Source organism: Micromesistius poutassou, assembly GCF_964030765.1.
Source record: "Micromesistius poutassou genome assembly, chromosome: 3".
NCBI classification, from domain to species: domain Eukaryota; kingdom Metazoa; phylum Chordata; class Actinopteri; order Gadiformes; family Gadidae; genus Micromesistius; species Micromesistius poutassou.
The window spans coordinates 21,500,907-21,510,854 of record NC_140273.1 but is presented as its reverse complement, the minus strand read 5'-3'; the positions used below and the strand labels follow the sequence as shown (position 1 = coordinate 21,510,854).

General features: G+C 44.3%; 1 long non-coding RNA gene across 1 annotated transcript; it reads right to left on the bottom strand.

Moving 5' to 3' along the window:
- Positions 1–5,065: 5,065 nt before the first annotated feature.
- Positions 5,066–5,997, bottom strand: LOC311340850. The gene is made up of 3 exons (XR_014633285.1): positions 5,845–5,997; positions 5,635–5,700; positions 5,066–5,192 (listed from the first exon to the last, which is right to left on the bottom strand). It is a non-coding gene; the product is annotated as an uncharacterized lncRNA (long non-coding RNA).
- Positions 5,998–9,948: the final 3,951 nt, after the last annotated feature.

Sequence of the window (9,948 nt, the reverse complement as noted above, 5' to 3'; positions counted from 1 at the left end):
GGCCCTCCTCCTCATTGTGGCCCCTCGACTCACTGTGGCCCCTAGACTCACTGTGGCCCCTAGACTCACTGTGGCCCCTCCTCCTCACTGTGGCCCCTAGACTCACTGTGGCCCCTCCTCCACAGTGTGGCCCCTCCTCCGCATTGTGGCCCCTAGACTCACTGTGGCCCCTCATCCACAGTGTGGATGAGGGATATATATGGTATATATATAAATATACCATATAACTTTATCACAACAAAATGTCTCTCTCTCCAATAGATCAAAATTGGGTTGGAAAGCTAGACTAGCTATACTGTATAGCCACTGTCCATCGGATTGTCTACTTTTACTGGCTTGATATTCGCTGCTATGGTTAAGGTTAGGTTTAGGGTTAGGGATAAGGGTGAGGATTAGGGTAAGGTTGGGGAAGGTAAGGGAGGCGGGCGGTTAGGGTATAGGGCAGGGGAGAGGTTAGGGTTAGAGGGGGGGGGGGGGGGGGGTATGAGTAAAGGAGGGGGGAGGACAGGGGAGGGGGAGGTAAGGGTGTATGGGGGAGGACAGAGGTCAGGGTATAGAGGGGGAGGTTAGGGTATAGGGGAGGGAGGTTGGGAGAGGATATGGGAGGGGGGGGGGGGGGAGGGGAGAGGTAAACTTACCTCATTAGGGTAACATGCATGTGTATAATAAAAATTACCATACAACAAGCCACACAACCAGGTCATTTTAAATGATTTTATATCATAAAACATCAGTATGCATTTCAACATCTGTGCACACAGTGAAACAATTCTGGGATGTGATTAAAAAACAACAACAATGGTCCATCTTGAGACCATCTGACCCTAACTCTGTCCCTAACACTGAACCATGAGGAACCCGCAAAGGAACCCTTGAGGAACCCGCAAAGGAACCCTTGAGAAACAAGGAACCCTTGACAACCCATGACTTAAGTCACGTCCTGCGAGGTAGAAGTTGCATCTGAAGTCTCCACCGTCCAGCTCCGACGAGGCGCCGTCAGTGGGTCACTGAAAAGTTGCAAGAGGAAAAACACAAATCGTTAGCCTCGTAGCATAATCTATGTTGCTAGCCATAGGCCAACAATGTCAATGAGGCTACCAATGTCGATTACACTATGAGGCTACCCATGTCGATTACGCTATGAAGCTAACGATATCCATTATGCTATGAAGCTAACTATATCCATTATGCTAGGAGGCTAACGATGTCCAGCTAGGCGGCTAACCAGATTCCGGGTCTCCCTCCAGATAGGTGGCTCCTCCTCCATAATTTGTCCATGATTTTTTTAGTTTATATAATTTGTGTTGAAGAAAATACTTTTGTTTTGAGAATTCTACACTAGAAACAGTGGTAGTAGTTTATTATTCTTTGGACACCTTGTTTAAATAATTCTGAATCAAATCAAATTTTAAACTTCAACATGAAACATGCACACACTTGGGAATTTGTAATTCAGGAATATAGTACAACATTCTGTGAATTTAACAGCATAGCTTTGGTGGTGAAACGATGTAAAAAAAACCTGTTGGTATTAACCTTCCAAAGACTTGAGCAGTCCCATCGTAGTCCTCGTCTCGCTCCTGGTGGGTCGGCAGCTTCACCTGTTCACAATACAAACACACATTAAAAGGGTGATGTAACGTTACCAAGTGTGACCAGCTGTTACGTTTTAGTATCCACCTTGATGTACGCTGGATAAACTATAGTAGTAGTAGCAGCTGATGTGACCTTAATTACTTCAAATCACAGCTTTGGCTAAAATTCACAATGAAAAATCTGAAGGAAAAACTAATGAAGACCCTCTACGATCGTTTGAAATAATTAAAAAGAACCTCCAGGTGTCAAGTGTTTGGTTATGGTTACCCTCTGGTCCACAGCCTCCGGTCCAGCCTGGTGCCCCATTCCTGGTCCAGGGGGATCTGGATACCCTCTGGTCCAGCCTGGTGCCCCATTCCTGGTCCAGGGGGATCTGGATACCCTCTGGTCCAGCCGGGTGCCCCATTCCTGGTCCAGGGGGATCTGGACACCCTCTGGTCCAGCCTGGTACGCCATGCCTGGTCTAGGGGGATCTAGTTACCCTACATTATAATTAAGTGCGAGAAAAGCACTAGACACATCCTAATAATAATGATAATGATTATTATTAGGTAATAAAGAATGATAATTATTGATAATGATAATTATTATCCACCCTGGTGACCCATACCTGGTCCAGTGGGATCTGGTCACCTGCTGGTCCTCAGCCTCTGGTCCACCCTGGTCCAGGAGATCCTGTGAAGTCAGACAGCATCTTTATAGACCCGTGCACATCACAGTCTCGAATCTAACTACCAACCCCCCCGCAGGAGCCCCTTACCTTGAACTGGAACGACGATGGAGATCTTGGGGTGCTTTGGTCGTCTTGTTGCAAAATACAGCCAACAGACTTACCTTGAGCAGATCTAGTAGTTTGTTGCTGTTGGTTCATGTACAAATAATTGACTATACATTTCATATCCCCCCCATTTAGCAAGTAATTCCCACCCATAAACAAGGCTGACAACAGTACAAAATAACAAACTGTTCTCATGCCTTTTGTCTACTTCCTTACTACTCTAAAACATCGCATGCACATCGCATGAGTGTTGCCTTACTGATCAGGGTGTGATCTGAGTGACCAGAGATGCATGCTGGGATACTGTGCCATCTGACGCCTACAGTTCTGTAGAGGTTCCCCCTCAGGAGAAACCAAGTTTTCAAAAAGGCTGTCGTGACATCAGTTACATGACCTGGAACGTCCGTCAAGACCGTGACAGGGACTCCCCAAGGAGAAACGCTAAAGGGTAGGCTGTGAGGCTCCCCCTCTCGGCGACTAGAATACAACAGCTCTTACAGGAGAGAATCATGGCGCACATTTCAACGTTCCTCTTCATAGACCTTGAAGCCCCAGTGAGGCTTTCTTCACCTCTTCTGAAGAAGAGCACAACTGCAGCTCGACAGGGACGCTCGTTGGGATGTTTCCAAGATGGTTTCCGATTCAGCCCAAGAAATACTTGGATCTCAGGGCAGGAGTACAGGAGATCCAGAGGGCTTGCCAGCAGTCCATCATGTTGAGGTTAGGTAGGGAAGCCACGTTGCAGAATGTGTCATCTTCCATCTTCAGTTAGTTGGTTGGTTTCTCATCCGATTCTGTCCATTCGGAATGCCATTAGTCCATCATCCATTGTACCAAGTAGCCATTGTCGCTTCCCATTGTTTGCATGATTCAGTCACACTACAGTCCAAGCTGCATGACACTCAAGTCATCCTGTCCAGTGTGTAGAAGGTCGAATTGAGATCCAGATGCTAGATCGCTCCAGGCTCTTGCTGTATTGAACACCCACTTTGTTATCCTCTTTGATTTAGGCCACAGACTTGAGTCATCAGAAACATCCGACCAAATGACACTCAAGGGTGTTTCAGGAAGAGTAGCATCCTCCTATAGCTGAAAATTAAAATGTTCAGGTAATACAAGCCAAGTAGAAGTAGAAAAATTTCCCCTCACACATGTGATGCCTAGTACCAGGTTAAAGATTGCCCCTCACACTTAGTGCCCCATGCCAGGGCAATGATTGCCCCTCACATGAAGTAGTGCCCCATGACATGCAAAGATTGACCAGTACCAGGTTAAAGATCACACCTCTTTATTTTCAGTTATTAGATTGTGTATTTACACAAACAATGACAATACTCAAAGGAATACAAAGCCAAACGAGAGGAGAGACCAGTGGAGGGTTTGTAGGTCTTTGAGAGAGGAGAGACCAGTGGAGGGTCTGTAGGTCTTTGAGAGACGAGACCAGTGGAGGGTTTGACGGAGAGACCAGTGCTGGGTTTGTAGGTCTTTGAGAGACGAGATACCAGTGCTGGGTTTGTAGGTCTTTGCGCCCTGCCCTTCACAAAGAAAAGAGAACTCTTCCCGGGGCTCCCGCCAGCTTCTCCGGGGTTGTTACCGCACTGGACGCCTCGCGGCGCCTATCTCCGCCTCTCCAGATTCGGGGATCTGAACCCGACTCCCTTTCGATCGACCGGGGGCGACGGAGGCCATCGCCCCGCAGAGACGAGAGACCAGTGGAGGGTTTGTAGGTCTTTGAGAGGAGAAACCAGTGGTGGGTTTGTAGGTCTTTGAGAGGAGAAACCAGTGGTGGGTTTGACGGAGAGACCAGTGGTGGGTTTGTAGGTCTTTAAGAAGAGACCAGTGGTGGGTTTGTAGGTCTTTAAGAAGAGACCAGTGGTGGGTTTGTAGGTACTTGAGAGCGGAAAGACCAGTGGTGGGTTTGACGGAGAGACCAGCGCTGGGTTTGTAGGTCTTTGAGAGAGGAGAGACCAGTGGAGGGTTTGACGGAGAGACCAGTGGTGGGGGGGCTAGGGCTTCAAAGCGTACGGAGGGAAACGTTGGAACGTGCTCCGTGGTTCTCAGGTGCAGGAACCAGGTTGGGTTCTAGTTGCTGAGAAAGACAGCCCTCACATCTCGCCCCCTGGTGTGTCTCCTTGAGGAGTCCCTGTCTCCACCCTGAAGGACGTTCCAGTTCATGTAACTGACGTGACGACGGCCTCTTAAACACTAGGTTCCCCTGAGGGGGAACGTCTACACAACTGAAGGCCTCAAACAGCGCAGAACCCTCGCATGCATCTCTGGTCAGTCAGTCACACACCCTTATCAGTAGGACAACACACATGGGATGTGATGCAATGATGAGGAATGTAGTAGGAAAGTGGACGGATATAGTATCTTCTAGGGACGAATGAGAGGCATGAGAACGGGGGGGGGGAAGAGAGAGAGAGAGAGAGAGAGAGAGAGAGAGAGAGAGAGAGAGAGAGAGAGAGAGAGAGAGACACAGAGAGAGAGACAGAGAGACACAGAGACACAGAGAGACACAGAGACACAGAGAGAGAGAGAGAGAGAGAGAGAGAGAGAGAGAGAGAGAGAGAGAGAGAGAGAGAGAGAGAGAGAGAGAGAGAGAGAGAGAGAGGCCAGAGAGGAGGCGGGGCCAGAGAGGGGGCGGGGCATGGCCTATGTGGGGCGGGGCCTACGTGGGGCGGGGCCTGAGAACCGGTTCAAACTAAACACTGTCAGCCCACAGCATTAAAAGAAAATGTTGTGACTTACAGTTCGCAGTTTCTTCTTCTTCGTGGTTCGATCGTGATACTCACAGAATCTGTTTCTTCTTCTTGAGCTGTGAAGGAGAGCAACGAGATTAGTTTTACGGCTTGTGTGTGTGTGGCTGTGTGTGTGTGTGTGTGTGTGTGTGTGTGTGTGTGTGTGTGTGTGTGTGTGTGTGTGTGTGTGTGTGTGTGTGTGTGTGTTTAATTAGTGATTAATCCAATAAATCCAAATAAATTATTAAAATAAGTTATTTTTCCCATCTAACTACGACGGTAACCGAGTGCAGTCATTGTGTGACGTCATGGCCCCGCCCCCCTACGTCTTCAGCCGCCAACTCAGTCATCGAGTCATTGATAAATATCTGCAGCCGCGTCACCCGGCGAAAAATATCAATTAACTCAATTAAAAACAGCTTACGACGACATACATCCAGAACTACTATTATTCAACTTATCAAGTAGGCCTAGAGTAAAAAACAATTAAGATAAATTATAAATAAGTGTCCTACTCACAGCAGGTCCGGATGTAGCGGGCCGTTTTACTTCAAAAAGTGTTCGTTAATTAACCCGACGGTCAACCTGGAAAACAAAAGGACCAGACGGATCATTAGTTACTTTTATAACTTCAACCGGATGTTTCTAACCATGTTTCGGTTAAACTACTAAAATAACGTCAATATTAACCGTGTAATGGAGACGGCTCAGCGTCTTTTTCAATCTAACCTGTGGTGGAGCCAACAGCTGACGGAGCGCGAGCAGCAGCAGCACAGTGAGGCTCAATGGAGACGCAGCGCGAACCGCACCGAGACCCGCGAAATAATCAGCGAATAATCAGCGGAACTACATGCAGGTGTGCGCCGCCATAGATATATATGTGTGTGTGTGTGTGTGTGTGTGTGTGTGTGTGTGTGTGTGTGTGTGTGTGTGTGTGTGTGTGTGTGTGTGTGTGTGTGTGTGTGTGTGTGTGTGTGTGTGTGTGTGTGTGTGTTGAGCGGGGGTGGGAGTGGGTGGGTGGGTTTGGGTTACAAACTGGGTGTGTGTTTGGGTTTGTGTGTTTAAAAGGTGAACGATATGTGGATGAGTGGGAATAAATGGTATATATTATGTGGATGTGTGAGTGTGGCTTAAAACCATATGGAGTAGAGGAATACTGTTACTACCAGGAATTGTATGCTGATTGAAGTATGAAATTACACCGTATGATGGTGTATTTCCTTTTGATGAAAGTAATACAAATAATAAAAAAATAAATGCCTAATGTGTAACATAACTAATTAACTATAACTGTATTGATACAATTACTATTATAGAACATAAAAAAATAGAACACAACTTACTTAACTTAAATATGCAAATTACAACATTTGGGCGAATTATGCAACTATGAAAGTCTTTATAGTTGCGTTTGTTTATTCACAAAATAGAAATGCTATAACGGCATAAAAAATAATAAAATCAATCAGCTCAGATATTTATTGTCAAAGTGATGAAGTTATCAAAACGTACAGAAATCCAAATGACACTAAATGTTTCAAATGACATTAATAAAAGAATACATTATATTGTTACTTTAATATTCTTATATTGTATATTTGAACAGTGTTCCAATATATTAGTCAAACATTTACATGTATTAAATCTATATCTGTACATATTTTATACAAACAAAAACAAGGCGATGACATTATAGTCATACATCAAATATCCGTACAGTCACACCCAATTCATAAAGAAGACATTTATTGCCTGTTACACAATGCATGGACAAACAAATAAAAAAAACGAATTGATTGCAGTGTTTCCCACACATAGGCCAATGTGTGGCGCTGCGCCACAGATTGAACAACAACCGCCACAAATTGATTCCGCTTTTCTTATTTATTTTTACTTGAACGCGATTTTTAAATGTAACTCCGCCAGCCCGTAATCGCGCCCCCGTGATGCTGCCAGTACGACATGTTCCCATTCCAACAGTCCTGTGCGCGTATGCAAATTAGCCATGTGCGCCAAACAGAAGAAGGGCCCTATCTTGCGACCGGCGCAATTGACTTTCTACACCGACGCATGTGTCGTTGCTAGTTTGCACCCGGCGCAAAGCTGATTTTCCCCCGCAGCAACCAGGCACCACTACACTTGCATGTTGAATATTATGATGTCAAAGATTATTCATACGTGTGAAACTGCATAGAAATAGCGTGTGGATTGTGGAAACATAGGGCCATAGGGCTGCATGAATGAACATGAATGAAGTATAGTAGGCTATGCCATGCGTTAAAATAATAATAATAACAATAATACATTTGAGCAAAGTAGGCCTATTTGCTTGACATGCAGCACAGTTACATATTGTCCCTACTTATGATAACTTCCTTATTAATTTCAAGAGAGAAAATGGTTGTAGCATGTAGCATTTAGCATGTAGCAATTGGACATTGTTATAAAAATCTATGCAAAGTCAACTTACCAAATGAAATCCTTTTGGCAACATTTCCATATCTGTGTTTATACTTTTGAACAATCTCTCCATCTATCACAACCTGTTTTTCAGTTCCACAGTAGTAGAGACCAAGGTGAGATTCAATGATGTTTGTAATCAGTAAAGTGTATGATTGTAAAGAATTATTCCACATCACATTTAGATGGAGTGAATGGGAGTCGTAATTCTCTTTCCTTCCATGATCTCAGAATAAGTGTGGGCTGATTTTCATGAGAACAGTTCCTGTACCAAACAATATTTTCACTCATCACACACTCACATCACACACTCATCACTCATCACAAGGTACAGTAATGTTTTCTCCTGGTCTCACAGTCCGCTCCACTACTGTGTAAGAGGACACAACCGCACCTTGAATCAAAAATATGACATATATGAGTCAGTAAGAAGAAATACGCATGGACCTACATATGGATCTATGGAGACTGTATCAATGTGAGGTTAAAAAGGTTAAAAGACCTTCTGCTAATCAATCACCTTTTTTGTCGAACATCACAATAGGCCTACTGTTTAACATATGAAACTCTGTACGTATTATTGAAGTGGAAATTCTAATATTCATATTTTACCCCAGGTGATGGGTAGAAAGATATACATTCAGCTCATGGTGATGATCTGTTGAGGAGTAAGACATTTGAAACTACACACACAGACACAGAAACACACACACACAAGCACACACACGTAAAAAATGAAGCCTTGCGATTGGCTGGCTATGTGGAAAATGTTGAGGTTATTACGCTCTGCGTATTAGGGGAGGTTTGATTATCAGAACATCATAGACATTCTCATGGGCTGAGGTGACCTGAGTTTTATTCTGTTTGTGGATTGGATTACATTTAATTACAATTTTAATAGATTTCATCTATTGATTGAACAAAATTATTCAGACTACCTTCTGCTTTAATAAATGCTTCTCTTTTTTTCGCAACTATTATTGTATGAAACGTAAAATGCGATCTAAAAAGGATTGTTTGGTAAATATTTAAATAGTTGTTCTCCATTCAGGTCTTTCCAAACCACCAATAATACAGAAATATTGTCTTATTTTCTACTCAATACTATTCAATTCAACCTTTTATCCAAACCGTCTTCCAATACTGTGTTTTCATATGTTCTTAGCATGGGCAGCTCCAGAGGGAATCAAACCCCTACCCTATGGCAGTTTTGGCCGGGTGCAAAACTGGAATTAATGGTGGCTCACCAACTACTGGCTGACCCATTTGTAATGTGATTGAGCTGAAATCCTGTTTATGTCAGTTGGCCACTTAAACGCCTTTAAAATCAGGCATCCTATATCTAAGATACAAAGAACATATTTTAGGCCAAGTCCACACGTACCAAAACGATCTTTTTTTTCTCCGTTTTCCCTGGCATCGTTTCAAGAACATTTGCGTCCACACGGATCCATCTCAATACGACTCAACACGCTACTTCATGTTCCAGGCGTATAGGTGGCGCTGTTTTAGTTTTAGAAATTCACCGGAAACGGTCACTCAAGTAATAAAGCGTTAACGCAACCCTTTTGATCGTCTCAATTGGCGCACGCATGGCTGTTGTTTGTTTGTAAAATGTGGCTTATGTGGTTGTCCATCAGTCTTTTTTGCTCAGCGTGGTGGCACAGGAGCATAATATTTTGCGTAGTGGTGGGCCGTTATCGGCGTTAACGTGCTGCGTTAACGCGAGACTCTTATCGGGCGATAAAAAAAATATCGCCGTTAATCTATTCTCAAAGTTGAACTAACCAGAAGCTGAGTGTTTAATAAAATATACTGTCCATAATCGCGCCATATGCTGGAGACAATGTAGCAATGATAATAGAAACAACTTGGGTGAGCTATGACACGTTTTGGGTTGATCGTAACATCAGAGCGTCGAAATAGTTGGTGTTGTTGTTGTTGTAATAATCCAAATCTTCCTCCAAGCTGCCCGCCTTGGTACGGCGGTAGGCGGACGCGTACCAGCCATCTGCCGTCAACGCCGCCGCCCTCTAGATTAATTCCAAGATTAATCTAGATTAAAAAAATTAATCTATGCCCACCACTAATTTTGCGATAGTAACCCTAATAGGCACAATATCTTCTCCAGCAGGAACACGAGCATGTAGTCGGCCATAGTTGTTGTTATGAGACATCGTCACAGGTTACAAGAGGTTACGCTCGAGGGGTGTGGCGATGACATCATCGAAACGCAAGTATGCGTTTTGGCCGTCCAGACGAACACTCAAGGGCTGCGTTTGTGAATTTATTCACCCTGGGACCTGGTTTCAGAAAACTCCGTTTTCATGCGATGCGTTTACAGGATTCGTTTGGACGATCGGCCAAAACGAT